Source organism: Callithrix jacchus, chromosome 4 (genome assembly GCF_049354715.1).
Source record: "Callithrix jacchus isolate 240 chromosome 4, calJac240_pri, whole genome shotgun sequence".
Lineage (NCBI taxonomy): Eukaryota > Metazoa > Chordata > Mammalia > Primates > Cebidae > Callithrix > Callithrix jacchus.
Window position 1 is genome coordinate 111,256,618 of NC_133505.1, and position 6,426 is coordinate 111,263,043.

Below are 6,426 nucleotides of genomic sequence, written 5' to 3' on the forward strand. Positions count from 1 at the left end.
TGAGAGCCATATTATTAAATTTATCATTTAAAATGGAATTATAGTTATCCTTGGGTATTGTAGGGGATTGGTTCTAGGACTCCTCTCATATACCAAAATCCGAAGATGCTCAAGTCCTTGATATAAAATGGCCTAGTGTTTGCATATAGCATACAATCATCCTCCCGTATACTTTAAACCATCTCTAGATTACTTATAATACCTAATACAATAGAAATTCTCTATAAATTATTATACTGTATTGTTTTTATTTGTATTATTTTTATCTTTGTATTGTTATTTTTAATTTTTTTCCAAATTATTATTTCCAGGAAATAATAATTCTACATCATGCAGAAAAAAGTGCTATTATTATAGGTCTTACATTTTATTTTGGATTTAAGCTTGGTTGAATCTGTGGCTGTGGAGCCCTCACATACAGTGGGCTGACTGCACTTACGAGGGACCTGATAGTCCATTACAGGTTTCTGTTAAGAAAGAAAATTTAATTGGGAGGCAGTTAGGCTGAGATGGCTGCAGTGCCTTGGGATCCTGTGTAAGCAAACCAAAGCCCAGTGTAAACAGTAAAACAAAACTTAACCTTAGCCAATCGGAAATTACCAACCAACCTCTGATTAGGGACTTTCCACACTAACCACTCAAATATATTTTCTTCATCATGCTTCTGCACCTTATGAGTTTCTTTCTTGCCTGTCCCACTACACTGAAGCTCTGAACTTCTTGTGGACTAGTGCTACCTGATTCATGAATTGCTGTCTGCCCAAATAAACTATTCAATATTTTGTTGTGCCTAAGTTTACCTTTTAACATTCCCAACACAAAGAATCACTAAGCAAAAATCACTTTGCAGATTTTCAATCCAACAAATGATCTTGGAAGCTAAAGACTAATAACTGTGCATTCTGAATAAGTGCTGTTCAGACTCACTTCAACAGTATCAGCAAGAAAAATGTAGCTTTGAAAGTCATTTAAAGAAATAATAATTCTATATCATGCAGAAAAAATGCTGTTATTATAGGTCTTACATTTTATTTCATGATAAATGACTAGCAGCACTGCATAATTGAAATCAAATTGAGAAGGGGATTCAGTGTTAAAATTCAAATACAAAAATAGATGCAATTGGCTGGGCATGGCACCTCACGCCTATAATCCCGGAACCTGGGGAGGCTGAGATGGGAAGATTGCTTGAGCCTAGGAGGTGGAGGTTGTAATGAGCCAAGATGGCGCCACTGTACTCTAGCCTGGGGAACAGAGTGAGACTCTGTCTCAAAAATAAAGATGCAATTAGGAAACTGTCTCAAAAATAAAGATGTAATTAATTTCCTTCTATGCAATGAATATTTACGAAGTAGCTGCTATGTACCAGGCATTGTTCCCAGTGAAGAAGATAGTGGAAGACTTGCAAAGGAGAATTCCTTTTCTCATAAAATGGATATTGTGCTTGTGCATTGGCTAAACTTTTATCTCAAAGGAAGCAACTTATATTCTGCAGTAATAGCCTGTTCTTCAGAAACCCCATTTGTATTACACAAAAAATATCTCCATATATTAGAACCCTTACCTGCTACTATTTGAAAAAAAAATCAGCTTACAAAGTTTCATTGTACATAAAGTTTTATTCTACCTGAGAGAAGAAAGAGAGAAGCGGCACTACAAGGGGCATTGAATTAATTTTCTTATAAGAAGGATGGATGGCACATAAAACACGATGGGCTGAGATGATGAAGGCTTCTCTTCAAATACCTACAGAGACCTCAGTTGAGCTGTGAAAATATCTGAATGAAATTGGGAAGATCCAAAACTTAAAGAACTGATTTAAATTGCATCAGAGAAACTTGGCCTTGTTCTTTCATTATGTAAACTTATAGCCATTTAAAATAAAGTTACACTTAATTACACATTTTACTTGTAAACCACATTTGAGCCCAAGCTACTGCTGATGATTCAACAGAAGAAAGGTTCATGTTTGAATAATTTTTCCTCTTGCTGTCACTAACAGTTTCGGCAGATGTGTAACTAGCATTTTGACGTTGAATTTTCCTACACTTCAGATTGGGAACATTTTAGTACTCTCCAAGTCAGGAACACAGTCAAGAACATGGTCAATGCAGCATGAAAAATGCAAGGACACTAATTTGGAAGAATTAGGCTTAAGCTGAGTGTCACCATTGTTTGCTGTCTCTCTGATTTTTATCCATAAAATAGGATTCTTCCAAGGAACAAGCAAATGAAATCACATGTAGACATGTGGTTTGTAAACCATAAAGTGTTAAATAAATGTAAAACATTGTTTTGTAATTGTATAATTTTGTGAGATAAATTTACATTAATAAGAGTAGTAATCTCAATTCTGATGGCCTGGGACACTTGATATTATATCAAGTGGAGCTAAAAATTCTATGAAATTATATAAAAACAAATGTTTTAAATCTTACTTAAATTATCAGTTCTTAGGGAGAAAAAAAAGTTTTAAAGTTCCCGCCAATCTTTAATAGCAGCTTTTAAAGCTAGTCAAATTTAGCATAATAATAAAACTTGAAGTTATGTTCAAATCACGCTGATATTACATGCAAATGTACAATTCAGCATTACAGTCATGGTAATACTTATGATGAGATGGCTAAGAGTTAAAGTAACCAATGTTTCGGTCTTGCTGCATCTTTTCACAACTGTAGGATTTCCAGTCTTGAAATAATACACAGTTCTATCAAATTAAACCTGTATTTTATTATAATAGGTCTGTATGATACTAATGCTTATTTGTATTTTTGATTGATATGTGTGTGTTAAATTTTACTAGAATGAAGAAAAACAGTGCCATTGGGCCCATTGATCTCTTTAACTTGTATAAAAACTGTCTTTTACTAAAAGTAAATATTAATTTGACACATCATTTCTGAAGTTTAAGTTCTCTAACAAGGTACAATACAGGAAGGAACATGGAACCCGATTAGAAAGTGCTATCCAATGCTGCACGTATATTTATGCCTTTTGTCCAACCAAGCATCTCACGTACATAAAACTATAAACGTATTGCTTTTACAATAACATGTACTGTCTGCCTAGTTTGTTTTTCTTATGGCACTTGTCAGCTTAGGAAATTTCACTTTGTAACTGACCTGTTAAATCAATCCTGCCCTTCAAGGTCTGAGCAGTGTAACAATGTGGCATCCAGAACTTATCCAGATTAGTAGAGAGCAAATGAATTTCCTTCTGCTCCTCTGTTAAAGAGGAGAGAAAAATTCTTCAACCCATAAGTGCTCAGAAAGCATCCTACTATTCTTTACAGTAGACTAATTGCAAGCTCATGAGTTCCTAGGGACTGCAGAGTCCAAGGCAAATCACACTGGTCCCTTGTGTTTACACAGGGGTCAAAGCAAGTTCAGAGGAATAGCCCCATGGGGATGGGAAGCCTCCAGATATGCAGGTGAAGGAAAGGCCATGCAAGAGAAGCATGCAGCCTCCAGGAACTTGCCTTGGTGACTGGGGTGTGGGCTTTTTTGTTTTGTTTTGTTTTTGAGATGGAGTCTCACTCTTGTTACCCAGGCTGGAGTGCAATGGCGCGATCTCAGCTCACCGCATCCACCGCCTCCTGGGTTCAGGCAATTCTCCTGTCTCAGCCTCCCAAGTAGCTGAGATTACAGGCATGTGCCACCATGCCCAGCTAATTTTTTGTATTTTTAGTAGAGACGGGGTTTCACCATGTTGACCAGGATGTTCTCGATCTCTTGACCTCGTGATCCACCTGCCTTGGCCTCCCAAAGTGCTGGGATTACAGGCGTGAGCCACCGCTCCCGGCCTGGTGTGGGGATTTTATGGCCTCATTTTGTGCCAAAGCCACTCCCTTTCCCCAGACTCACTACTTCTCAGAGTCCCTCCTGACCCCAAAAATTAGGACAGAAAATCAGAAGGCAGTCATCCCAATTTCTTAAAGTCATAGGAACAACTCAGCCAGAGCCAGCTTCCTGGGCATGCAACCTGTGCTGTCATAAAGGGCTCCAGGCTTACAAGAGCCCCACACTTGGCTTAATGCTCTGCTATCTCCATCTTGAAATTCTTGAGTCTTTGAACGAAGACATTTATTTTTGAATACCCAGATATTGTATACAAAGCCATAAAGCATTTTGGCATAAGAACACAAGCTGTTCCTCATCTTAGTGCCCTCTTAACAATGTTAAGAGAACCAAAGGAATTTGTCGGTAGAAATTATTAGGTCTAATTTCTAAAATGAGCCCAATTTTCAATAAAAATTAAATTTTAGGGGCACTATGATACAGGGATATTTTTCTAGGATATGTGTCATTTTTGTTTTCCATCTGGTTTATTTTGAGATAGTATGTGGTTTGCTAGATATTTCAAACCAGACATACAGTATAGCTACATAGAGGTCACTGTAGGTTTTTAATTTTTTTTCATAAAGTGAGAAAACCTGGGTGCAAACCTAGGTGTTAGATACACCAAGGAACAGTGTCAACCCTCTACAGAAGTGAAGACTGTGAGGTTTCAAAGCATCCCTTTACCTCCTCTTTCAGTATCCCTTTATCCTATTATGTTTGTACCCCTTTCTCCTCTTAGTAAAAATAGTTAGATTTGTGGAAAACTTACATTATAAAATATGGTATCCTCTGCCACATGATTTGAGCCAAAAGTCTACATCACATTTCTATATGGCTTTGTTTTCTTGTGACCTTAAGGTTAAAAAGCTATCTCATAATCCCTGTAAAATTATTACCTGGTAGTACTAACCTAAGGTGTGACGTCTACCTGTGATGTTCTGCATTTTAATACTTTATAAATACCTCAAAGTCTTAAAGATTCAAAGAAACGAATTTCTCCCAGAGCCATTGTGAAGCCCACTGACAAGCCAGTGGGTGCTTCCTGAAGCCCTTTGATTGCACCTGGCAGAGAGTTGCCTTTGCTTGAGAGAGCTGCTCATGATGGCCGTGTGTGGCCAAGAAATAGAAGAAACCATTCCAGTGATTCCTTGAGTTCAGGCTGAACTTGAATAGCTCAGTAGTTCATCCAGACTAATGATTTAGACCTTGTCACATTGTCCCACTTGTGATAGATGCTAACATACAGGAAAAAACAATGTCCATGATTTTATATGTAAGTTTTCCAGAAATCTAACTTCTCCCCTTCTCCTTGCCGACTTTGCTTCCTAGTTCACTGAGAAAATGAAAGAAATCACTAGAGAACTTTTACAACCTCTCACCACATCTCCCACTTGCCAACAACTACTCTCCCAGATACTCTTCTCTTTGTATTAATGAAGAATTGTCCACATTTCTGTTTAAGGCCACTGAATACCATCACCTGCTCAAGATCATCACTCCCACAGTTCATGCCTCACTTCTGGATCATTTTCATCTACACACAACCATGCCATCTTATCTTAATAACAACTCCCTCTCTTGGCCCCACTTTCTGCCCAGGCAACTGTCCATTTCTATTTCTGTTCACATCAAAACTCCTTGAAAAACTTACCTACCCTTACTGTTCCAGCTTCTTGCCTCTCATTCTCCTTCACTGATTGAGTCAAATTTTTGTTCCTGCTCATTCCACCAAAACTGTTCTTGTTAAGTTCTCAATGACTACCATGTTGCTTAACTGGATGGTTTCTTCTCAGGCCTCTCAGCCACATCTGAGATAGTTCATCATTCCCTTCTCCCAGAAATTCTCTTTGCTTGGCTTACAGGATCCTAGGCCTCTCCTGATTTTCTTCCTATCTCACTGGCTGCTCCTGGTCAGATGCTTTGCTGACTCTTCCCTATCTCCTCATCCTCTTAACAATGGAGTGCCCCAACGCAAGCCCTCAACCATTTTTCTTCAGAATCTACCCTCACTCTTTTGGCCATCTTAGGGACACTCATAGCTTTAAATACCACATACATGCTAAATACTCTCAAAGCTGTCCCTTCAGCCCAGACTTTTCTTCTGAACTCCAGGCTCATATATCCAACTATTCCAACTTCAGTGTCCATCGGGCATCTCACTCTTAATCCTCATTCTGCTTTCCAAGTCCACTCTTTTCTCTACTCCCTCTAGTCTATGCTCAGCAGGCTAGCCAGACTGATCCTATTAAAAGATGGGGCAGATCATATCACTCTTCTACTTCAAACCCTACAATGGCTTCTGGCCACTCTTAGAATAAAAGTCAAAGTCCTTATCATGACTTATTTAGGCCTTACCCCATCTGCCCACAGTTACTTACTGTTCATTCTGTGCCAGCCATGTTAGCCTGCTCCTGGAGCAGGCCAGTCATGCTCATGTCCAAGGGCCTGCTCAGTTGCTGTCCCCTTTGTCCAAATTGCTCTCCTCCTAGATATTTGTATGGATTCTTCCATTGCCTCTTTTTTTATTTTTTTTGAGACGGAGTTTCGCTCTCGTTACCCAGGCTGGAGTGCAATGGAGCGATCTTGG